Source organism: Tursiops truncatus, chromosome 7 (assembly GCF_011762595.2).
Source record: "Tursiops truncatus isolate mTurTru1 chromosome 7, mTurTru1.mat.Y, whole genome shotgun sequence".
Taxonomy (NCBI): domain Eukaryota; kingdom Metazoa; phylum Chordata; class Mammalia; order Artiodactyla; family Delphinidae; genus Tursiops; species Tursiops truncatus.
The window spans coordinates 80,621,275-80,645,727 of NC_047040.1; the positions used below are offsets into that span (position 1 = coordinate 80,621,275).

Genomic DNA, 24,453 nt, shown 5'->3' on the forward strand with positions numbered 1-24,453 from the left:
GACAAGGTGTCTTCTGAAATTTTTATCTTAGTTCCTTTGTATTTAATATTTCATTTTTTCCCACTGGGTTTGAGACTTACTTTCTTTCTTTTTTTTTTTTTAGCTTTCAAAAACTTTTAAAAACATTATAAAGTTTTATAAAATGTCACAAAATACAAGTTAAATCAGTCAGATATTTTGAATAACCTTGCAATTTACTACAAAAGTCAAGTATTACAAATGCTTATGGATTTTTATTTATAGGAATTTCCTGAGAATTTCATTTCTACGTATATAAAACCCCTTCACCGTGTCCAATATGAACTATTTTTTTTAAGTTCTCTCATTTAAACATTTAAAATTGCTGTACCATTTAAATTGCTTCAATTTAAGTATTTAGTGATACTTCTTTATATAAAAATACAGATACATAAAACAAAATAGCACCTATCATTTAGATTTTGGAAAGAAATGCAGTTTTTAGTTAGCATTGAGGCAAAGCAGGGCACCTGCTTCTTTCCAATTGCACTTGGGTCTCTGCAGATATCCACTAGGCACTGAGAAACTTGCCTGTTCACCAGTGTGGGGAGTTCTGTGAATTCTAAGGAGGAGTTGAATTTTCCCAGCATCTCGCATAAATCTTGAATGTATCATGAGCCAGTCACAGTTTCCCGATGAAAATAATAACCTTCTGCCACAAAGTAACGCATGACAAAGTCTGCTCCAGCAGGAAGTGTATAAACTGAGGCTGAAACCACCTGGTTAGGTTGACGTCCAGCTTGTCTGTCTGATGATCCACTACATCCAAAGGGATGACTGGCACATCACACTGGTTTCCCCGACATGCCTGAATGTTAAATATCTTGGGTCTTCCAACCAGGCTCTGACACTTGTCTCCTTTGAACAAGCCAGTCAGTGTCTGAATTTCAATTTTGGCATCATATGCATAGATGTGGTTGCCTTCACCATGACTCAGGAAAACACACAAAAAGTAATTGGTGTCTGCGTGGCTAGCGATTGACGCCTCATGAATTTTGAGCAGTAGTTCTTCTGCTTTAAGATCATCAAAGCATTTCGCTTCAAATCCTAGATCTGAAAACCTGGGCTTAAGATTGTCTCTGTCGGTGCTGGTGCCCTGCCTGTCTGGCAGGGTTAAGTGCCAGAAGATCCTCTCATGATTGAAGATTAAAGCAATTCCTCTCCTCTTGTGGTCCCTTTTGTACGTTTCTGCCGTATCAAACACTTCTCTGTTTATGAAAAGTTTAAAAAACAATCACTTAAGCCATATTAAATAATGAGCTCCTCCAAGCCCAAGGTCAACATATAGAGTAGATAGAGGTCTGCTGCATCCTCCTCCTCTTCCAGGCAGACAGACCACTGGTGTGCCCCAGGAAAGCCTCCCAGCCATACTGGCAAGGAAAGTCCTGAAATATTGGGTTGGCCAAAAAGTTCTCTTGGTATTTAAGTAAAAAGACACATTTTCCATTTTCACCAAGAACTTTATTGAACAACGTATTCACCATTTTGTTCCATTACCTTCTGCCATTTTTCAGCCTACTTCAATTCTATCTTCCCAAAACTTTTTATCTTTTTGAGCAAAGAACTGTTCCAGGTGCCTTTTACAGTCTTCCAGGAAATTGAAATTTTTTCCATTAAGAGAATTTTGTAAAGACCGAAATAAATGGAAATCCGAAGGTGCAATGTCTGGTGAATACGGCGGACGAATCAGAACTTCCCAGCCAAGCTGTAACAGTTTTTGCCTGGTCATCAAAGAAACATGCAGTCTTGCATTATCCTGATGCAAGATTATGCGTTTTCTGTTGACTAATTCCGGACACTTTTCGTCGAGTGCTGCTTTCAGTTGGTCTAATTGGGAGCAGTACTGGTTGGAATGAATCGTTTCATTTTCCAGAAGGAGCTCATAATAGAGGACTCCCTTCCAATCCCACCATATACACAACATCACCTTCTTTGGATGAAGACCGGCCTTTGGTGTGGTTAGTGGTGGTTCCTTTTGCTTGCCCCACAATCTCTTCTGTTCCACATTATTGTACAGTATCCACTTTTCATCTCCCATCACAATTTGTTTTAAAAATGGAATGTTTTCATTACGTAAAGAATCACATGTGGAAATATGGTCAAGAAGGTTTTTTTTTCACTTATGTGGAACCCAAACGTCAAAGTGATTAACATAACCAAGTTGGTGTAGATGATATTCAGCACTTTATTTGGATATTTTGAGTATGTCAACTATCTCCTGCGTGGTATAATGTTGATTGTCCTCAATTAATGTCTTGATTTGATCGCTCTCAACTTCAGCTGGTCTAGCTGACCATGGAGCATCGTTCAGTGAGCAGTCTCCAGCGTGAAGTTTTGCAAACCACTCTTGACACGTTTGATCAGTCACAGCACCTTCTCCATACACTGCACAAATCTTTTTTTGCATTTCGGTTGCGTTTTTACCCTTCTCATAGGGAAGGCATCTGTTTATCATGTTTTGCTCACCTGCACCGCGAGCCCCACGGAGCCCTGGTGCCGAGCTCATTGCAGCTGAGTGCACAGCACTGATGCCTAGGCGGCCTCCTCTTCCTGCAGCCGGGCCACAGCCCCCCAAGATTTTCTTTTTGTCTTTGATATGCAGCCTCTGATATGCCTCTGTGTGTGTGTGTGTGTGTGTGTGTGTGTGTGTGTGCGTGTGTGCGTGCACACGCACGCACATGCTCACATGTGCACATGCCTGCACATGCTTAGTTTTTATCCTCTAGCGTTTTTGAGTTTTGGGTTCTGTGGTTTGGTATCTGTCATTAATTTTAGAAAATTCTCAGCAGTTATTTCTTCAAACATTTCTTTTGCCCTATTCTCTTTCTTTTCTCCTTCTGAAATTTCAACTACACCTAGGTTAGGACTTTTGGTATTATTCCATGGCTATTGGACACTTTGGTTTTGCTTCATTCCTCTCTTTGTTTCTCCTTATTTTAGTTGGGGATTTCTGTTGACCTGTTTTCAATTCACTGATTCTTTCCTTGGATGTGTCACATCTACTGAAGAATGCCTGTTGAGGGCTTCCCTGGTGGCGCAGTGGTTGAGAGTCCGCCTGCCGATGCAGGGGACACGGGTTCGTGCCCCGGTCCGGGAAGATCCCACATGCCACCGAGCGGCTGGGCCCGTGAGCCATGGCCGCTGAGCCTGCGCGTCCGGAGCCTGTGCTCCGCAGCGGGAGAGGCCACAACAGTGAGAAGCCCACGTACTGCAAAAAAAAAAAAAAGAATGCCTGTTGAGAGCATTTTTCATTTCTGTTATTGTGTTTAGCCTTTCCAGCATTTCCATTTGATTCTTTCTTATAGTTTCTATCTGTTTAAAAATATGCATTTGATCTTTCATATTGCCCACCCTTTCTATTAGGGACTTTTACCATTAATTACGGTTATTTTAAATTCTGTGTCTGATAGCTTCCCCATATGTGTCATATCTGAGTCTGGTTCTGTTAATGGCTGTGTCTCTTGGCAGTGTTGTTTTTCTTGCTTTTTGTACGCTCTGTAATGTTTTGTCAAGATGTGGACCTCTTGTGCAGGCCATTAGAGGCTGAGATAAATCGATTTTATTCCTGGAGATGGAATGCCTTTCTATTTCTGCTAGCCCTTTAGTGTGGGGAATTGATCATTCTGGTCAGGAGTTGACTGGATTTGAGGTGTGTTGTTGGTGAGCCTATCCTCAGGGCACCACAGACTTCAGATTCCTCTAGTGACACCTTGAGTTTAGAGTTGGGACTGGTTTGCTGAAGGGCTTTTCTCATTGTTTCAGTGTCAGCCTTTGGTCTTCCTTCTGCACTGTGGCTCAGAGTGGTCCGTCTCCATGCTCTTTCAACTCTCCCAGCAGTGTTCCATTGTTATTTGTTACTTGATGCTTGTTAGCCAGTGTCCAGGTGCATCTACCTCAGGAAAACAAGTGCTCATGTCTTGTTTCTTCCTGCAGGTGCCTGGTTCTCCTCAGATTCTGGGCTAGTTTGTTCCACTGAGACCTCAGCTGTCTAATGGATTCAAGAAAGATATGAACTTGTAGTTGATCTGACTTTTTATTTGTAAGCATGGGAGTGATGCTCTTTTCAGCTCTCTACACCCTGAGCAGAATTCAAAAGCCATGATTTGATGTTTTCCAGCTCTTTCTTTTTATTCATGTAAAATCCTGGAGCTATTTTCCTTCCCTCTCAGCTTTATAAAATGTCATTTTTTACATTTTACACATATAAATCAGGGGTTTGCAATTCTTACCTGGGAAACAGAAATAAAATACAAGTGTTGGGCCCCAGTGTTTTAATTGATATATGTTGGGATCCAGGCATGGGCATCTTTTACAAGCTCCCCAGATGATTCTGATGTATCCCTAGATTGAGAACCCTTAGTCTAAGTATCACTTATAACTTTTCCTTTCACAGAGGTGCTGTTCCAGTATAAACGACCAAATGAAATTTCAGGCTGTATAGATTCACCCCTGTAACTTTGTGGAGTTGGTTCCCTCCTAATTGTGCCTTCAGTGGCAGTTAAGTGCCTGTGATTTAGACCGATGTCCCATAGAATGGGGAGGAAACTTGGAGTTCTTCCTATTTAACTTTCCACTAACATGAATATCCTCCTTGACAATCTATGGCTTTGATGCTGCTTGGGGTCTTTCAGGGGCTGGAAGCTGTCTGCCATTCACAGTAATAAACCCCATTGTGAGACAGTTTCATTTGTTTGAGGTATTTTCCTTCTATTGAATTGAAGTTTGTCCTTTTATAAGCTACCAAGTAATTTGTCTAATTCACAGCCTTGCAAACTGTTTTGAAAAAAAATCCGTTTGCATGCCCCAGTGCACATGCCTGTGCACATACACACACACACACTCATTTGCATGACAAGCATTTTATGAAACAGCACTTACTGTAAGTCTTCTACCTCTAGATTGGTTTCATGACCCACCTATGGGTGGCTTTTTGCAGTATGAAAAATGCTTATCCAGCCCATCTTCCCCTAGACAAGCTTTCAAAGCTGTCCCGACAGCTCTCCTGGCTCCTCAGAGTTTTCTTGTGTCTGGGGTAACGCTGGTTCCTTTGGCTGTGGTTCAGCTTCCTCACTGCCCTGGCCAGAGTCATGCACTAGGTGGCCTTCAGTGTGTGGAGTCTTCTGCAAATGAATGGCCTAGTTCAGAGGCCAGGGCTCTGCAAGTGTCAGGTCAGTTCAGAGTAGAGGAAGGTCTCTTGTCTTTTGCTAGACATCATTTCTAGTCCTGTGGCCCAAATTCAGTGGGATGTAAACTGAAGCCATCTCTTGAGGAACATAGTTGATGGCTTTTCTTTGCAGTTTTTATGTGTCCTCTCACATTTTTCATATTAATAACATGCTATTCTAATTAGCTACATATGCATCTTCAGTTTCCAGGAGACTGAACTCCTTAGATGTCAAGAAGAATATTTCCTTCTTTTTCTCCATTGTGAGCAGCACAAAAAATTTAATTTGTTAAACTAATCTTAGAAAATGTGTTCCCAGTCAAGAAACTTTGGACTTTTATCACCGTTGCTTTGCTAACAGTTGTGCTACCAACCTTACCTATAACTTACCAAGGGGGCAGTGGACAACCTGGGAATTTAGATGAACTTTCACTTTGGTACTCATGCACAAGACACTGTGGCCGGTGCTGGGTGAGATGCCCAATATTTCACAGCCTACAGCCTGGTTGGGGACACATGCATGCAAGATGAGCATCAGTGAGTTGTGTAGTGGGAATGTGTTCTTAGAGGTCACAGATGAAACAAAGGTCACACAGCTTGTCAGGAAAGACTTGATTTCGGCCTTGAAGATAAGCATCAGACTTAAGGAATGGAAGGTATTTAGGGGTGGAGAGGACTTGGAAGGAGAAGAATGCTATTTTAATAGTCTCCCAAGTTCTACAAAGTCTTTGCTTCTCTCTAGGAGTGGCTTGGATCTGAGAGAAACTGTAGGTAAGATACAGAGGGAAATGTAATTTAAATTGTTTCTGTAGGAAGGATAGACATTAACCAAAGGTAATAGGCTCAGTTTTCCTCACCCCCGTCCCCAGTGTCTGAGTCTTCAGGGACTCTGACTCTGACAGATTTAGTTTGGAAGTGACTTCTTGTCATGGTGAGGGTTCAGCTTGCCAGGGGCCACCTCAGGGCTGTTAGTTTACCTCTGCCTCTTTGTGGCTTCCATCAACTTTTAGAGCAACCATTCATAGCCATTGACTTAATTTTTTCTACTTTCTCTTCTTAGAGGGCTCTTAGAAGATGTATTATTTAGAATTTCTACTTTCTCTTCTTAGAGGGCTCTTAAAAGATGTATTATTAAGAAACGTACATTCTCAAAGTATGTCACATCTACCACTCCTCAAGATCCACTGCATCTGTGAGACAGTCTTCTGAGTATTCTTGTGAAACAGTGACGCCATCAAAATATTGCATAAAAATCAGATATTGTATCATTGGTGTCTTACTGAAACCATCCCATTCATCTGGGGGCTGTTTTGCTATGGTAGGAAAATAGGGATGGAAGTACATTATGAAAAAAATACCAGGCACTGTGTGTGTGGTATTTGTCCCTCAGTGAGATATGGGGACCACAGCTCTTAAGCAGCTACAAGAGTAGTTAGAACAAAGATAAGGGCTGTGAGTAATCCCCCGATGTCTTGCTCTACAGGGTAGGTATTAGTGTTATCGAGAAAAGTACATCATACATTTCTCTTAGAATCTAGTACCAGGATGGTAGTTTATCTTCTGGGAAGAACTGATAAATCAAACAGTGGAAACCTGTATAAGTCTTTATATTTCTTTGTGCCTTTGCAGCCAGGAAGCCTGGAGCCAACTGTAAAAATCCTCAACTATCATGATAATTTTGTTTCTAGTTCTAAGGACAGAGATTTCCTGTCTTAAATCAATATGATTTCATTTTTTTAAAAACAGTAACTTTTATTTTTTTCTTATTACCACAGTGATACATGTTCATTATAGAAAAGGTGGAAAATAATAGATTACCTCCTGCATCAGATATTTTCCTGCCACATAGTAGGTGACACTGTTTATGTTTTAATCATTTTCACTTCTTCTAAGCATATGTGTGTATATATTTTTTCTTGGTACTTGTCACACTGTATTAAAACTTAAAAAAAAAACCCTTAACCTTTATAAACATTTTCCATGTCATTAAATATTCCTGCACAGCATTATTTTTTAATGGCTAGTATAATATTCCACCATGAGGCCATATCTTGTACTTTTAGCTTGAATTCAGCCTTCTGCCCCTGTAAACAACTCTGTCATGTACATTCTTGTAGCTAAATCTCCGAGCACATCCTCGATTATTTCCTTAGAATAGAGTTTCAAGAAGTGACACAGTTGCTTAAAGGGCTGTAATATTTTTAAGGCTTTAGATATATATTTCCATGTTGTCCTCCAGAAAGTATGAGCTAATCGCCTAAAGTTTGAGAGTGCCTCTTCCCCAAGCCTCTTGCAGTTCCAAAGTGATTATTGTTCAGAATCTCTATTAGGAGGAAGGACTTCAGGCTGTGGCCACGTGAGGAGGTTGCACATCCTCTTCCCCAGAAAGCAACTCTATATCTGGACAAAATGAGCAGAAATAAGTGTTCTATCACTCTGGAAATCCATCCATCACACAACAGTCTGTGAAGCTGCCCCTGCCCTGTGGGTGCAGAGGTGTTGTCTCAGCAGGGGAGGACCAGCCCCTTTGCTGCCCAGATCAGAGGGACTCCCTGCATTTGTGCTGGGCGATACCTGCACCCAGTGAGTGTTTTTCCAGATCCCTTCTCCCCTGTTTCAGTTTACTTTGAATCTTTAAAAAATAAAAATATTCTTTTATATTTATTACAGAAAAAGTGGAAAATAAACATAAAGAGAAGAAAATTAAAAACACCGATAAGCCCTCTTAGTGTGTGTTCTTCTATATCAGCCCATTTCAGTAGAACTTTCACCATGATGGGAATGTTCTGTGCTGTCCAGTACAGTAGCCACTGTCTTCCTGTGTTTACTGAGCACTTGATGTGGCTAGTGTAACTGAGGAACGGAATTCTTAATTTTGGTTAATTCTTATTAATTTAAATTTAAATATCCTCCTTGGCTAGTGGCTATAGTGTTGGGCTGCCTGGTTCTATTATTTCTGTAACATGGAGGCATGAATACATACATATATAGTTTAAAAAAACAAAAATAGGATCATACTGCCTATTGTATTTTGTATCCTCCTTTTTCTGGTTAACAGTATATCGTAAACATAATTTTAATAGGTGACGTATTAAACTGAATGGATGTACCATAAATGGTTTAACAAAATCTCTGTTGTGCCTTCAGGCTATTCCCAATAATTTGCTATTATAAACAACATTGAAGATAATCTTTAGAGCTAAAGTTGTGACATTATTTATAGAGGGTAAATTCTTATAATTTGATTTATCAGGTAAAATTTGATACCATTTTCCAGACCTCTCTTTCAAGTTCTGCTAGTGACCATTCTTACCAGCATGAAAATATATGAAAGTATCTCACCATTATTACTGTTAATTAATTGAGATAAATACATGTGCCATAAAATTCACCCTTTTAAAGTGTACAATCCAGTGGTTCTTAGTATGTTCACAAAGTTGTGCAACCATCATCACTAATTCCAGAATGTTTTCATGACTCTACAAAGACATTTCATACCACTGACAGTCACTCCCCATTTCCTCCTTCCCTCATCCCCTGACGATCGCTAATCTGCTCCCTAGTGTATGGATTTGCCTGTTCTGGACATTTCATATAAATGGAATCATTCAATATGCAGCCTTTTGTGTCTAGCTTCTTTAGCATAATGTTTTCAAGATTTAAGGTTCAGAAACCAGTACTTCATTCCTTTTTATGGCTGAAAAGTATCCTTATTATATGGATATACCATATTCTGTATATCTATTCATCTTGATGGAAATTTGGGTTATTTGCACTTTTTGACTATTACAAATAATGCTTCTATGAACATACATGTATAAATTTTTGTGTGGACTTATGTTTTCATTTCTTTGGGGTATATACCTAGGGGTGGAATTGCTGGATCATATGGCAAGTCTATATTTAACTTTTTGAGGAACTTCCAAACTATATCCAAAGCAGCTGTGCAGTTTTACATTCCCACCAGCAATGTGTGAGGGTTCCAGTTTCTCTACATCCTCACTGGCACTTTTTTTTTTTTGTGGTACGCGAGCCTCTCACTGCTGTGGCCTCTCCTGTTGTGGAGCACGGGCTCCGGACGCGCAGGCTCAGCAGCCATGGCTCACGGGCCTAGCCGCTCCGCGACATGCGTGATCTTCCCGGACCGGGACATGAACCCGCGTCCCCTGCATCGGCAGGCGGACTCTCAACCACTGCGCCACCAGGGAAGCCCCTCACTGACACTTTTTATTGTCCATCTTTTTGCTTATAGTCATCTTAGTGGGTATGAAGTAGTAGCTCTTTGTGGTTTGTATTTACATTTTCTGCTAACTAAAGATATTGATTATCTTTCATGTGCTTATTGGCCGTTTGTATATCTTCTTTGGAGAAACGTTTATTTAGATCCCTTGCCAATTTTTAATTGGGTTATGTGTCTTATTTTATTTATAAGAGTTCTTTATATATTCTGGGTACTAGACCCTTATCCAATATATGATTTATAAATATTTTCTCTCATTCTATAGGTTGTCTTTTAACTTCCTTGCTAATATCCTTTGAAACATCAAAGTTTTAATTTTGATAACATCCTGTTTATCTAATTTTTTTCTTTTTTAAGTTGTGCTTTTTGGGTCATATCTAAGAAACTAGTGCCTAATCCAAAATCACAAAGGTTTACTTCTAAGGGTATAGGTTTAGCTCTTCTATTTAGATATTTGATCTATTTTGAGTTAATTTTTGTATATGGTGTGAGTTAGGGATCCAAGTTTATTCTTTTGCATGTAACTGTCCAGTTGTCCTGGCACCATTTGTTGAAAAGAGTATTCTTTCTGCCATTGATTGTCATAGCACCTTTGTCAAAAATCACTTGACCAAAAAGATATACAATTACTTCTGTACTCTGAATTCTATTCCATTGATCTATATATCTGTCCTTATGCCACTACCGCACAATCTTGATTGTTTTTATTTTGTAGTAGTTTTGAATTCTGGAGTGTAAGTCTTCCAACTTTGTTCTTTTTTTTTTTCCAAGATTGCTTTGGCTATTCTGGGTCTCTTATATGTCCATGCAAATTTTAGGACTAGTTCGTTAATTTTTGAAAAAAAGCCAGCGGGGATTTTGATAAGGATTACATTGAATCTGGAGATCAATTTGAGGATTATTGCATTTTAACAATATTGTCTTCAAGTCATGAACACAGGATGTTTTTCCAGTTATTTAGGTCTTCTTTAATTCCTTTCAGTGATGTTTGATAGTTTTCAGTGTCCAAGTCTTGCACTTTTTTAATTAAATTTATTGCTGAGCATTTTATTATTTCAGAGGCAGTGTAAATGAAATTGTCTCAATTTCATTCTTGGATTGTCTGTTTGTAGTACATAGAAATACAATTGATTCTTGTGTTTTGATGGCATATCCTGAAACCTTGCTGAACTCATTGATTGATTCTAATAGTTTTTTACTGAATTCATTAGGATTTTCTGTATACAAGATCATCTAAAAATGGAGATAGTTTAACTTCTCTCTTTCCAATATGATACTTTTTTTTTTCTTGCCTAATTGCCTTGGCTAGAAGTGACAGTACAATATTGAATAGAAGTGATGAGAGCAGACATCATTGTCTTGTTCCTATCTAATGTTCCTGATTAAAGAGATGGCCAGGATTATTCTATTTTTCAATGATTGTTTTTATACTCTGAGAATCTGAGAGATAGGGAAGGAGTTGCTGCTTGGTTCTTCCAAGGGAAGGAGGAATAATAGACAATCAAACAATAAAATCAAACAATAAAAATCCCCTTTGTGCTATGTATTGGGAAGCTTGGCATAGTAGTTACTAGAAAAGAAGTATTTTAGTTGAGGAATCTATTCATGTAACATCTAGGTACCAAGGATTTTGATTAGCATCTGATATGTAAGCGTTCATTATTTAAAAATAAAACTTAAATTGTCCCTACTAATTTTTCCGTTCTGTCTTTCAACGTATTTATTGGACTTTCCCCTACATGCTTCAGGTACTATGCTGGGATCACAAAGATGAATTAAATACAGGCCATGTCTTCAGGGTGCTTGTGGAGAAGGCTTTTGGGGGAGACAGGAAACAGGAAGTTTAATATTCTGGCAAGTGGTTCCCATCAAAGGGTAACCGGTCAGAAGAGGTGAGCTAAACCCTTGGAATTTGGGGATCTCAGTTTGCTGATGGAACATTCACTTCTACTCCACAGAATCAAAGAATTTTAGAATTGGAGGCTTGGAAATCTTTTTATCCACATTTTTCAGCAGGAGGACTTCTTACCTTATTCAGTAATTCCTGCTGTCTCTCATCAGCAACTCTTCTTTCTCTGAAATGGTTTACCTCACAAACACATACACACACAGACAACACACATGGACGTACACATGTACAGTATTTTCCATAGAGAGGCAATCCATGTTCAGTCCACATCCTGGCTCCATTTGTTGTGTCTGGTTGGGGTAATATAACACCAGCGCCCGTGTTCATCTTCAGTATGACTTGTCTAAGATTCCTGCTTTACCTCAAAGACTACTCAGCATCGTCCTTCTGATAGGTGCTTCTGACGTGGAGCTGACAAGGACAGGGATGTTATCTGACTCCAAATCTGAGTGACCCAGAGGCTGTGGGAGGCTGCCTGTTCTGTTTAATTGTATGTTCAACTTTCTTTATAAAGAGCATACTCCATCCATTTTAAACTTGTCAATTCAGAGGATTAACTAGGAGGCATATAAAGACATACCTGTGTGCTTACTGTAAAGTCATCTTTCTAGGAAGGAATGAAAGTAGTATTAACAGAAGCAATTAAACAGGTTCACACCTTGAAAATGTTTACAGAGCCTTTTTTTAATAAGTCAATTCAGAATTGTGTGGAACATGTGTTTTAAAAGAACCTCTTTATTCTAGCTTTATTATATATCATTTATTATTATGATTAAAATAACATCAGGTTACTTTTTATCATTCCACCAGTAAAATGGAATGTGAACCTTATGGTATTAAGCTACTAAAGGAAATGAATCGTCCCTGCAAACCTTTCAAGTTTAATTAACTTTTAAACAAATATGAAGTTCTCGTTTCCGTTTTTCTTTTTTATTACAATGTGTTTTTTCTTTTGATTATGTCAAGGGTGAGATAAGGATGCCAAAGTGCTTTCTGGTTCACACTGTTACGGCATATGATACAGCAGCCAATTCGATCAAAAGGGAAATAGGAAGATAACTGCTCTGTTTGTGCCTCGTAAGCAGTTTGTAAAGTCCCCTCCAGTCCCTACGATTAAATGTTGGCATCTCTCCTTGCAGGCTTCTAAAATGAAATTAAAACGTGGAGCAAACAGCATTTTAAAATCAAACACATACTGTGTAGGGACAAACGCAGCAAATTGAAGAATCACAGCATTGCAGGCATTTGATTCAGTGCTGCAAGAAATGCTACAGAAAGGGAATGGGCCTGCCACAGGGGATCCTGAGAAAGTTCCAAGTCATTGAAAGGCTCTGATGAGTTGCCCATGTTGGGGGTCAGTTGGGGTGGGGAGTGGAGGGGATGGGTTGGTAAAAAGCAGAGCTTTCCCTATTGTGTGTGATAAATGCATCAGTAAAACATACTGTCACTAAGTTACTCTTTACCTCAGTCTAAGCCCTGGGGTGGGCCTGGAACTTGCTCACGGGGAGGCAGGGTGTGGAGGGCTGTTTCTACAAAAGGGGGTGGCACCGTTTAGAGGAAAGCGTGTTTGAACTGGCAGTCAGGAACTTGAGTCCTGTTCTTGGTCCTTCTGACTGTGTGACCTTGGATGAGTCACCTTACCTTCCCTGGGCAGTGGTTTCCATACTGCAAAATGCAGGCTTGGGCTAAATGCATGATTTGCAAACCAAATTCCCAAGCCTCCATCAAGCCAGCTCAGAGGTTGTCCCTGTACGGACAACTGGGGTTCCTGGCTCCTGCCTGCCGAAGGGAGCAGCCTCAGTCTCCTCTCTGGTATTTATGCTTCTGCAAGCTGTTGTTTGAACAAAGCAGTCACTAGAAAGTGAAAATTATTAGGTGGCCTGATCTCAAAGACCTTCTGGTTCTTACATTCCAGCTGTCTATAACTCTGTCATCCCATCCAAGGGATCAGGAACACACGTTATCCCAGCCTCTCCCCATCTTTCCCAGGAAGCACCAGGGACGAGCGTCTTTGGCATCAGAAACTGCTCATCAGTGGCCGTGAAGCTGCAGTGGGGAAAGGAACCTGCGTTTGTAGGGTTTCAGCCTCCGATTCTGGAACAGAGCATTTCACTGTCATGGGATATAGTTGCCCCTTTGCTCCAAGCTTGGGGCCCAGCTATTGGAAGTGGCCTGGAAGCCGTGTAATTTTGAGGGCTGCTGTAGCCTCCATCCCGTGGCCCTAGTCAGCTTTCCACACGTGCTGTCAGGCTGCTGAGTCCTGAACCTTTACTGGGTGTCTCTGAGGTTAAGGCAGTAATGACCACCTGTCAGCTGCAAGCTGGGATTCTGAGCGCTGGGCCTCTCCCAAGAGTCACTTGCTAGTTGGTGTTAAAGAAGCTTTTGCTGCCCCATGTCAAGGTATCACTTATCTGGTGCCTGTCTTGGGAATCTTTTCCTTTCACTCCTTAATAATGTGCCTTCTTGTGCCACAGACGTTCCTCCATCCCTTTTGAAATCATAGTACGTGTACTCTTGTGTTGCCAGGAGTGAACGTTTAGGGAGTAGGCCTTCAGTTTCCCTGCTGCTTGAAGCAAATATGGTGCCTTTTGTTACGTGTCCCAAGACGCCCTGGTGAACACAGACGCCTGCGAGGAAGGTTTGGCAGAGGAAGCCATCATGAAAGACCTATTTTAATTGAGGAATATATAGCTGGAGACCCAGGGATGTTGAGCAGTTTAATTAATGTTGAAGAGAAATGAAGACTTGCTGTTTAAAAATGAAAATGCAGACCTCCCGTCTCCATATCCATTTCTCCATCATGTCGTTGTTCCTTTCACCTGATCTGTGATTTAGCAAACTTCCCTGGAATGCTCACGATGAGACCAGGCACCGTGCTGAACACGGGGCTGCCAGAGGGGAACAAGCCCAGGCCTTGCCCTCAAGGGGCATGTGGCCGGGCTCGGGAAGGAGCTAAGCAGTGACAGCCTGAAGTGGTCCGTGCACGTTCAGGAAGGTCCCGGGAGTGGGGGACTCGGGATGAGCAGCCACGTGCTCCTGGCTGGGGCCCGAAGTGTTCCTACAGGAGGTACCCCAGGGGGATGACCTAGAGGTGCTCCAGAAAGGGGGGAGGGCGTTCCAGGGGGGGGTGCGAGGGACTTGGTGGGTTTGGTCAAGTGTAGGAGCTCAGAGTGGCTGTTGAGCTCAAGGCCTGACCTTGAGGGAGAGGAGGAGGGAGCGGGGGCCTGGCCTGGATATGCAGGATCAGGCTGGGGAGGACCTGGAATACTTCACAGCTGCGCTTGTCAGTTTGGGTTTTACCCCGAGGGCGTGGGACCCGCAGCAGAATTTGGGGCAGATTGGGAGGCATGGGAGGAGGTTTGCAAGGCTGCTGGACGTGGGGTTGATAAGCAGGGGCTCCGGGTGCAGGTGACTGGGGTTTGAATCCTGCCTTTACCATCTTCCAGCTGTGGGCAGGTTACTTAACTGTGCCTCTGTTGCCTCATCTTTAAAATAGGGATGAAAATCCTCCTTGTCTTATAGTGTTCTTGTGAGGAAAAAATACGTCCACCTAAAGCTCTTACAAAAATGAGTCCAAAATAAGCACTTATTAAAATTTGGTTATCGTATTTTGGGCAAGGGGGCATGTCGTATCTTCCACGAGCAGTCTCTTAGACTGTGTATCACTTAGCTGTTGGCATAATAACGCTGGCAAAAAATGCTCGAAAATGCAGCAGCTCAGAGCAGTGGTTCATGATCGCTTTTGCAGCTGTGGGCTGGTAGTGGGGCTCGGCTGCTCCACGCTGGGCTTAACTGAACAGCCGTGGCCCTGGCTGGGCCCGCGGGTTGGGTTCACGTCCGCTCCACGTGTGTCCAGGCTGAGGGCAGCAGCCGTCCCGGGGCAGCTCCTGCCAAGGCCGTGGCAGAGCTGGAAGGGGTAAGAGGAAACCTGCAAGGCTTCTTCGGGCCTGGGTTCCCTCTGGCCAAAGCAAGTCACAGGCCAGCAAGCCCGGGGTCAAGGGGCTAGGGGATGATTCTGATCCCCTTTAGTGGGAGGAGCTGCAGAGTCTCTTGGTAAAGGCCATGCACACAGGGAGGGGGACGGGTTGGGGCCACCAGTGAGGTACCATGGGCTGCGCTGGCATTTGCTCCAACTGCAGCTTCTAGAGGGGAGTTTCCACGAGGGGTGGAGCCAACACTCACCTGGCCAAGCGTGAGCCCAGGGTCTGGCTTCAGTTAGTGCCCTTCCTGGTTTGTCCCAGCGCCCACCTTTAGGCTTTGCAAATGCGTGCTTTCTCCTGCTTCTCGGAGGCTTAGGGGGAGCCTGCACATTTTAGGGGAAAAAGTACTGGTGTGGGTTTGACTCTTCGAAGTGGGGACGAGAACAGACTCTAATGATCCTCACTGCAAAGATGGGAGAGTAGCCGAGGTGTTGCTGCAGGAATGCTCGACAGCCTCTCGCAGACTCAACAGGCTGCAGTGTCAGTGAACGTGTCGGCAGATGTGAACTCATGAGAAGACTTACTGTTTAAATCCAAGAATAAAATGTCTCTGCTTACATGTATTTTTAGATGCCTTTCTCCCAGTACAGTTGAGGAATTGCATTTTTTCTGGGCTCCCTGGCATTTGCTTTCTACTCCCTGGGAACCTCTTGTGAGACGTGCCAGGCTCTCGAGTGGCCACCCCTAGGCAAGTGCTGGGAGAGAGGTGAGGGAGAGGCCGCTTGGGTGGGATTTATTAGTAGGTAACTCTGCCTCTCGTCCTCCCAGCCTCCTCGGGGCTTGGGAGTAGGATGGGGACAGTGCCGGGAGGAGACGAACACAACGGCTTTGCTTTGCCAGCACGTAAGATAATCTCTCTCCTCTTCCCTGGCCTCCTTATGCTGCATGACAAATGTATCCATTCTTCTCCAACAGAAAAGAGAGAAGCAGGGAACGGGAGGGCATTCTTTTTGGTTAGGCTTTTCTATTTTATGTACGAGACTATACTGTGAAATGAAATATCCCATTTCTTAACATGCTAGTCATGTATTAGATTTAAAAATTCAGCAAGATCTCTAAAATTACGCTTAATAATTAAGCATGATATTAAATTGAGCAGTTTTTTCAGAGATGGGGAGGAAATACATCCTAGAATTTTTTTGGTAACAAAAACAGCATCAGATATAACAAGTGAAACGTTTAGCAGTGTGACGGGCATACATAAGATGCTCAGTAAATTGTACCATTGATGGTGATGATGATGGTGCTCTCTCTGGTCCGTTTGTTGGTGGAGGGGATTAAAAGCAGAGAATACCAGGCTGAGCACTGCCATCCAGTGCCTTCGTCCAGAGGAACCTCTCTCAGCCATCCCCTCCTGACCTGGAAAAGCAGCAGGAAAATGAACCAGAAAAGCTCAGATTCTCAAACCAAGCCATGTAGATACCTAAGAAGTTAAAAAATATTTTTCCTTACTTCTAAAAGACACGATTCAAAATAGTCACTCCAAGAATAGACGTGCTGAAACCCTAATGGTGCAATTCTATTCTGAGTCAAAAAAAAAAAAACCTAGGGCTAGAAAATGTTGAGTCATAGCTATGCAAATGAAAAGAAAGATCATAGGACTTCCCTGGTGGCGCAGTGGTTAAGAATCCACCTGCCAATGCACAGGACACAGGTCCGATCCCTGCTCCGGGAAGATCCCACATGCTGCAAAGAAAGTAAGCCTGTGCATCACAACTACTGAGCCCACGTGCTGCAACTACAGAAGCCCGAGCGCCTAGAGCCCATGCTGTGCTACAAGAGAAGCCACTGCAGCGAGAAGCCTGCGCACTGCGACGAAGAGTGGCCCCTGCTCGCCACAACTAGGGAAAGCCTGCGTGCAGCAACCAAGACCCAACGCAGCCATACATACATACATACATACATACATACATAAATATAAAGTTGAAGACGTAAAAAAAAGAAAGATCATGTCTTGTGCTTCAGGGTGTGAATTGATGGCATAAATCTATCCATGTTACTTAGTAGGGGGGATGAATTCAGATAAAAGCATTCAGTGATATATGTTCTATTTTCTTTTTTTCTTTAAGCATCACTCATGGCTGAGATGCTAAAATAGTTCATCCATTGGCAGCCTTTCCTGAGTGACCACTGTGGGCAAGGCTCAGAAAGAGGTCACTGCAAGGATTGTACATGAGTCCCTCCTTCCTTCTTTCTCTAATAGATGCAGCCTTTGCTTTCCAGGAGCTTATATCTTTATGGGAGTGGCAAGATGCAGACATTAGAAACCTAAAAAACAAGGGCAAATTTACATAGTACATACTATCTATGGTAGGCTTCTAATAGATCTGGAGGAAAAACTCAGTTGAGTGAAAATCATGGTTCTAAATCTTGACCAAATTAAACAATGAATTCTTTGACTTCTTTTTTTTTTTTTTCAGGGCAAGGAGTGTTATTTCCAGGTGTGTCAAGGTTAGAATAATATTGCCACCTAAGAATTAGTCCTTCCCTATAAAATAAGCAGAGAATTCAAACAGTTGGTGACTCAGCTACCATACACTTATATACCCTACAATTACATTCTCAAAGGCTTCTGCTGAATAGGAAGAACTGATTTGAACAGGAATTATCGCTTAGTTGACTGCTGCCCCACTGAGGATGAAATGGTGTGATGATGATTTGATTTGCTGATAATCTCTAGCTGAGGTTTCTAATAAAACTACTATGTATATTTGGATTTTTACTTTGAGGTTCTTGTACTTTATATTAAAAAAGTAAATTGGAATAGTTTCCTAACTATATATAAATCAAATGTGCTAAATTTTTAAAATAAAGCAATGAGGAAGGATTATTTAATAGATTATTTAATAAATGGTTTGGACATAATAAGATATCAATTTGGACCCACACCAAATATACCATGCCCCAAATATAAACTCCAGAGAGTTGAATATTGCAAATCAAATAATAAAAACACTAGCAGAAAATATATTTATTAGGTCTGCATAGGAATGACAATTTTCATGGCTTCAAAGCAAAAGAAGCAACCAGGGAAGAAAAAATGAGTAGATTTGAATATATTAAAATTGAAAACGTCTATACTAATGAAGAGGCATACTGAGAAAATTTGCATTAAATTTGTGACACATAAATGATATGTGTTATAACCTTAATATATAGCTCATTCAAATGTATAAGAAAAGAACTGGGGCCCTAATAGATAAATGTAAATGATAATTGCTCCCATTTATTAAATATTTTTCTATGCCCAAATAGATTTACAAAAAATCAGATGATACTGATCGTTTTGTACACAGAATGTTTTGTAACCAGCTTTTCTCACATGCCCAGACTGTGTTACTAACTAGGCTTCTAAATCACGGCTTCCAGGGGTTGCAAAGTATTTCACTGGTGAAGAAGTACAGCTCAATTTTATTTCACTAAGTTTTCAGTGCTGTATGTGAAGGTTACAGAAATCTAATTTAAGGTGATTTTTCTATAATCTCTTCTACTTATGAAACCATGGTCTGCTGTTAAAATTATGGTAATGGAAAAATACATCACATTATACTTTATAAGGAAGCACATTCAATATTGTTTTTATCAACAATTTTATAGGTAGCGTTTGCCACTGAAACTTGTTTTAGTGAAAGAGGAAATATAATTTGAGATCCCATACTTTTCACAACATGTCATCAGTTATCTTTTTTTTTTGCGGTACGCGGGCCTCTCACTGTTGTGGCCTCTCCCGTTGCGGAGCACAGGCTCCGGACGCGCAGGCTCAGCGGCCATGGCTCACGGGCCCAGCTGCTCCGCGGCATGTGGGATCCTCCCGGACCGGGGCATGAACCCGTGTCCCCTGCATCGGCAGGCGGACTCTTAACCACTGCGCCACCAGGGAAGCCTCCATCAGTTATCTTTAAATGTCTTAGTAAAAGGAACATGTTAATTACCATCCCTGTGAGCATTTCTAGGGTAGTGATGACTGTAATGTTATGTTAGGGCACTTTTTCAAGCATGTCATTCCCTTATCTTGCTTTTATAGCAGAGGAAATAAAGGCACTAGACAAATGTCTTTGAGGTCACACAACAAGTTAACAGCAGATAAACATTAGAACTGGCAGCTCCAGAATTCCCACTGTGTGTAATTAGTTCACTGCAGGCGGGAAATGGCAGCATGGGGGCTAAATGGCAAATGTGGTGTTTGGGGACCTAGAGGCTGGTGGGAATTCTCTGTGCTCTTGTGAATCGTTAATTAAGTTAGTTTCTTTCTGAGGTTCTCATTGCGTAGAACTTGGAGGCCTCTCAGCCAGGTACCTTATTCCTTAGGATGAAAGGAAACACTACAGTCACCCTCTAGCGCCTTGATGGGCAAGCGAGGTGGAGGGTATAGGCTGTGGGCCTCAATATTTTCTTGGGCATTGCAATCTCTTCCTGAGGTTTTTTGGAGTTCGAGTGTGGTTCTGTACTTAGCTCCTGATGGGCCCCCGAGGTGGCTGGGGGGAGTGAAAGGGCAGGAACTGTTTGACTGTTTACAAGTTCACCCTCCTTCCCAGCAACTCCAGGGTCCAGAGTCACCTGATAAGCACTTGGTCAGCTCGTGGAGTGCGTGCTTGCCTTTTTTGTTTGTCTGTTTACTTTTTTTGGTCTCCTTCTGAGTGTTACATATGGAATTGGTGGACTGCCTCCTATTCGTAGGCATCTGACAGAATCATTGTAGGAAACAAGGTGGTATTTGAAAGCTACCATCAAGAGATTTGATTTGCAGAATTCTAGAGAGCACAGAGGCAGTCTGCCAAGTTGGAATCAAAGGCTGCTCCATCTGATGCTCTAACAAGCTCATTAGATTCTGGAATCATGGTTATCTTAATTTCATTGGCCCCCGTTTAAGGACATGACTAAGTATTTAGTCACCAAGGGCTGATTGGAGAGAGAGGAATCTGCCTCTGCTTTAGAACTTTCAAAAGAAGGCGGGATCTGGAGTTCAGCTTCTCTTCTGTCCTCTCTCAAAGGAGCTTGGCAGGCTTCACGAGGCTCTACTCACTTCCCCTTGCATCCATCCTGGCTACTCAAAGCGAGGTGCACTGATTGGCAGCATCAGTATCACCTGAGAGCTCGTTAGAACTGCTCAGTGCTCTCACACACCCTCCAGGTGGTTCTTCCACCTCCTCCAGTTTGAGAAGCACTGGTATGTAAGGTGTCAATTGTTTGACTCTGAAAGGCGGCTTGATCAGTGGCGAAAGCTTTCTTCCTGATTATATTGTGTGTTTATACATTTATGACCCTTAATAAATACTTTAGTCCTTTGACATTTTAATAATTTAAACAGCTTTTTAAAAGGTTGTTTTTCATTGTAAATTACTACATTCTCGTTCTAAAAGCTTCAGAAAATACAGAAAAGTGAAAAGTAAAGAGCAACTTACCCCCCCCCAGTATACTTATTCATAACATTTTAAAGGTACATTTTCTTTCTGTCTTTTCTGTGCATAATTTTGAAAAACTTTACGTTTTTTCCTGATTGTAGACATAATACATGATTCTTGTAGAAAATCAAGAAACTAAGAGAAAGCATAAAACAGAGAATGGAAACCATCCTGTATATTTAGGTTTGGGGATTTTACCTAGTGTTATAAAGTGCTTCATAGTCTTTGCATCTTTCCTTTGGTTTTAGTTCTTATACTACTTAAAGGTCCTGTTTCTTATTTAAATTTGATATGATTTTAGAAGATTCTGGTGTAATCATCAATGTCTCAAATATTTTATTTTGTGGTCACAATGGAGAATTTAGTATCTGTTATGTGCAGCTGAGAAATTTAATTGACTCCTCACCAGTAGGGCACATTCTATATTACATATGAATCTTCTTTGACCAGAAACTTCCCAGAGGGTAGAAGGATGCATGACAACCACTGTTGAAGGATGCATGACAACACTTCTCTCCACTTGCCTGATAGGTCGTCTTCCGGAGGGGAAAAGAGGACAGGTTAGATTGCTGCTCCCTAGAGAAAGTCCTTTTTTCTTAGGTCTACCGCTTAGAAACTTCCAGATGATTGGAGAACACCACTGCAAGGAAGCAGGTTTTTGTTACCTGGGCTTTTGGTTGAGACTTGAAAAATGCAAGAGAATGAATCTTTGCCCAAATCTCTGGGTTTTTTAGGTAGTTTGAGAGAAATCTAGCATGTGATTTTGAACATCTGTAGAATGACTGGCTTCAGTGTTTGAGGCAGGTAGGGGACATCTGGTTGTGATTTTCCCTGTGACAACTTTGCCAGGCTTTGTTTTGGAATACGTCATTGCCCTCAATAATGCAGAATGCATTGCGTTAAGCGAAGAATTCACTGCATTTTTTTATGTCTGTGGACTAGACTCTTTGCTCAAGTCTAGTTGTTCCAACAGTAGTTGATGAAGCTTACCATCCAGAGGAACACAGTTCAGAAACTGAATTAACAAGTATTTCCAAACTTCAAACTTTACTTGACTCTTCCAAAGAACGTTAAAAAGAGATTCAATGTATATTTCTAAAAATTGTAAGTAACATCTCTAAAAGTTCTCTCCCTTCTCTCCTGACTCACACTTCTGGTTCACCTCTCCTCAAAACTCATTTTCACTCTTCTGATCCACACCTGTCTGAAGTTCTAGGCACTTCCTCCCCTGTAGTTCTTCACTCTATGGATCACTTTAGCCCCACTGACTTCTTTTAGTTTTCTTTTGATAACTTCCAAGTAGGGAGAGTCAGCGATGGGAATTTGTCCAATTTGTGGGTGGGGCAGTGGGTGTGGCCTCAGCAGAACCTGATGGGGAAGGATTGTGGCTACTTAGTTATTAATAATAATAGCTCTTCTTGGTTTTTTTTGGTGTGTGTGTTACACAGGCTTCAGGTGTGCCCTGTAGTCCATGCTTGTTGCCTTGGTGACGCTGTGTGTTCTTCGGAACGGTGGAGGCACTCCAGTGAGTTGTGCAGAATTTGTTATGAGTGTTTGCTCATTGGAAAACTGAGTATATGATGCATGAAACTGGGCTGATCAGGACTGAATGGGATTGGCAGGTAGCAGATCCGAAGGTACCACACCCAGACACTGCTGTTGCAGATCTTGGCTGAGAGCATCTTACCAAGAAGCTGTTTGGGCAGGAAGGGCATGTGGTCTGGACTATTGCATTAGCCAGCTTGGCATTTAAATTTGCCAAAGAGTTTGACGTATTGCACCATTTACAAAAATGTCCCTGTGGTAAATTTCAACGCTTCAGCCTCCTGTAATTCTGCATGTTATTCTTTTTAACCAGCTTGACATCTTTCTACAACATCATTGCATGTCCAGTCACCTGCAGTGCTGAGCTGTGTTCCCTGTTGCGACGCCTGGTCCCAATCCTATAGAAGCTTACACTGAAAGCCACAGACTGTTCCATTTTTATTAATAGACGCTTAGGAGTTTTCCCCAGGCAAATATCTTGGCTTGCTGTGTAATTTTTCTGTTTTCTTTTTGTAGAGGGCAATTTGTTCTCTTGAATTAGAACCGAGAGGTTGTGAACAACTCTTGTTGGCTTCTACCTGTCATAATTGTCCTCGCCCACATTTTAGACAACCCGGTGTAAGCTAGCCCACTCCCTGCACAGAACAGTCTGTGATTTCGAGGTGCATCTGGAGGCTCCCTGTTCTGGCAGCCTTCACAGTCGGTAACCATAGGAAGTAAACACTCATCGGTATTTGGTGTGTACAGACATGTCCCGTGACACTGTAAATGCCTCTCTCTCTACATGGTCCTACTATCTCATACATTTCCAAGAAGCCAACAGGTATGAACAGATGCAGCCTGATTGATTTCTGGGAAGGTAAAGACAGAGCATATTTGCTGTGGGATAGGTAAATGGAATCTTTGGCACTGGGATTCCTTTATCTTTTGTCCATGGATAAAACATGTATGACTGACTTATCATTTAATCCCACACCCAACATTAGCAGTGGTGCTAGGTGAGGGGTATGAGGAGAGGGACTTATAAAAAGTGATAAGATGGTGGGAATGTGAAACTCGGCCTGGCAGGGTCTGCCTGGGATTTTGCTGAGTCCATAGCAATACTTAACTAACTGCGCAAACATTCAAGATAAGACTGTAACAGTCGCCTGGGGGAAAATTCTTTTGAGTCAATATTTGTTTGATCTGTTATATAGTATTTTGGCTCTGCTGTTCAAGCTTTAGCAAAGTTTCTATAATAAATGCCATTTCCAGGGATTTGCTGTATTTACACACAAGGTCAGTCCTGGAAGAGGTAAAGGATTGGAATCGCTGTCTAAACAGAGGTTCTAAGGGGTCTCAAATGAATCTTTAAACGTGGAAATTCTTTGTTTCAATCAGTTGACAAATAATTATTAAACATCTGTGGTAAGTACTCTGGGGGAAAATTCAAAAAAACAGGGTAAGATGTTTGCCCTCAATTCGCTTATAATCTAGCTGTGGAAATGAAACTTTAATCAGTATATGTGATACAAGATACTTACACTAAATAACAGTAATAATGGCTCTGATTTATTGGCTAATAAACAGCACCACACGGTCCTAGTACTTTCCTAAGCATGAGCTGACACGCTCTGTCCTCCCAGTTAGGCAGGCGCTGTTGGTTAGTGTGGAGTTCGCATGGAACAGACAATGCTGTGGCAGTTTGGAGAAAGGTGAGAGAGGGGAGCAGAAGAGACGTGAAGGTGAACCCTAAGGAAGAGGTCTCTCAGTCCAGATCTTAAAGGCTGGGAAGCAGCAGGACCTACTGTATAGCACAGGGAACTATACTCAATATCTTGTATAACCTATAATGGAAAAGAATCTGAAAAAGAATGTATATGTGTGTGTGTGTGTATAAATAAACCACTTTGCTGTACACCTGAAACTAACACAACATTGTAAATTAAATATACTTCAATTAAAAAAAGATACAGATAAAAATAGTTACAAATTTTGCTCTAAAAAATATTGGGAAGCAGATGGCTGTGTCATGGGAAGAAGGAAAAGGGCATGATGGGCATTTGGTTTTTTTCCTTGTAATACTGATACCTTCTTTCACTTTGGAAAGTTGTTTTACCCTTCCTTGACTCTCAGCACGTGTGCTTTTGGTGAAGGTGACAATAAACAAATACAGAAGGAAAACATGGAATGTCAGTGTGATAAGTGTTGTGAAG

At 41.7% G+C, this 24,453-nt stretch overlaps 1 pseudogene; it reads right to left on the minus strand.

The window, feature by feature from the left end:
* Positions 1–429: 429 nt before the first annotated feature.
* On the minus strand, positions 430–2,524 carry LOC101315831 (caspase-6 pseudogene; annotated as a pseudogene).
* Between the last annotated feature and the right edge of the window lie 21,929 nt (positions 2,525–24,453).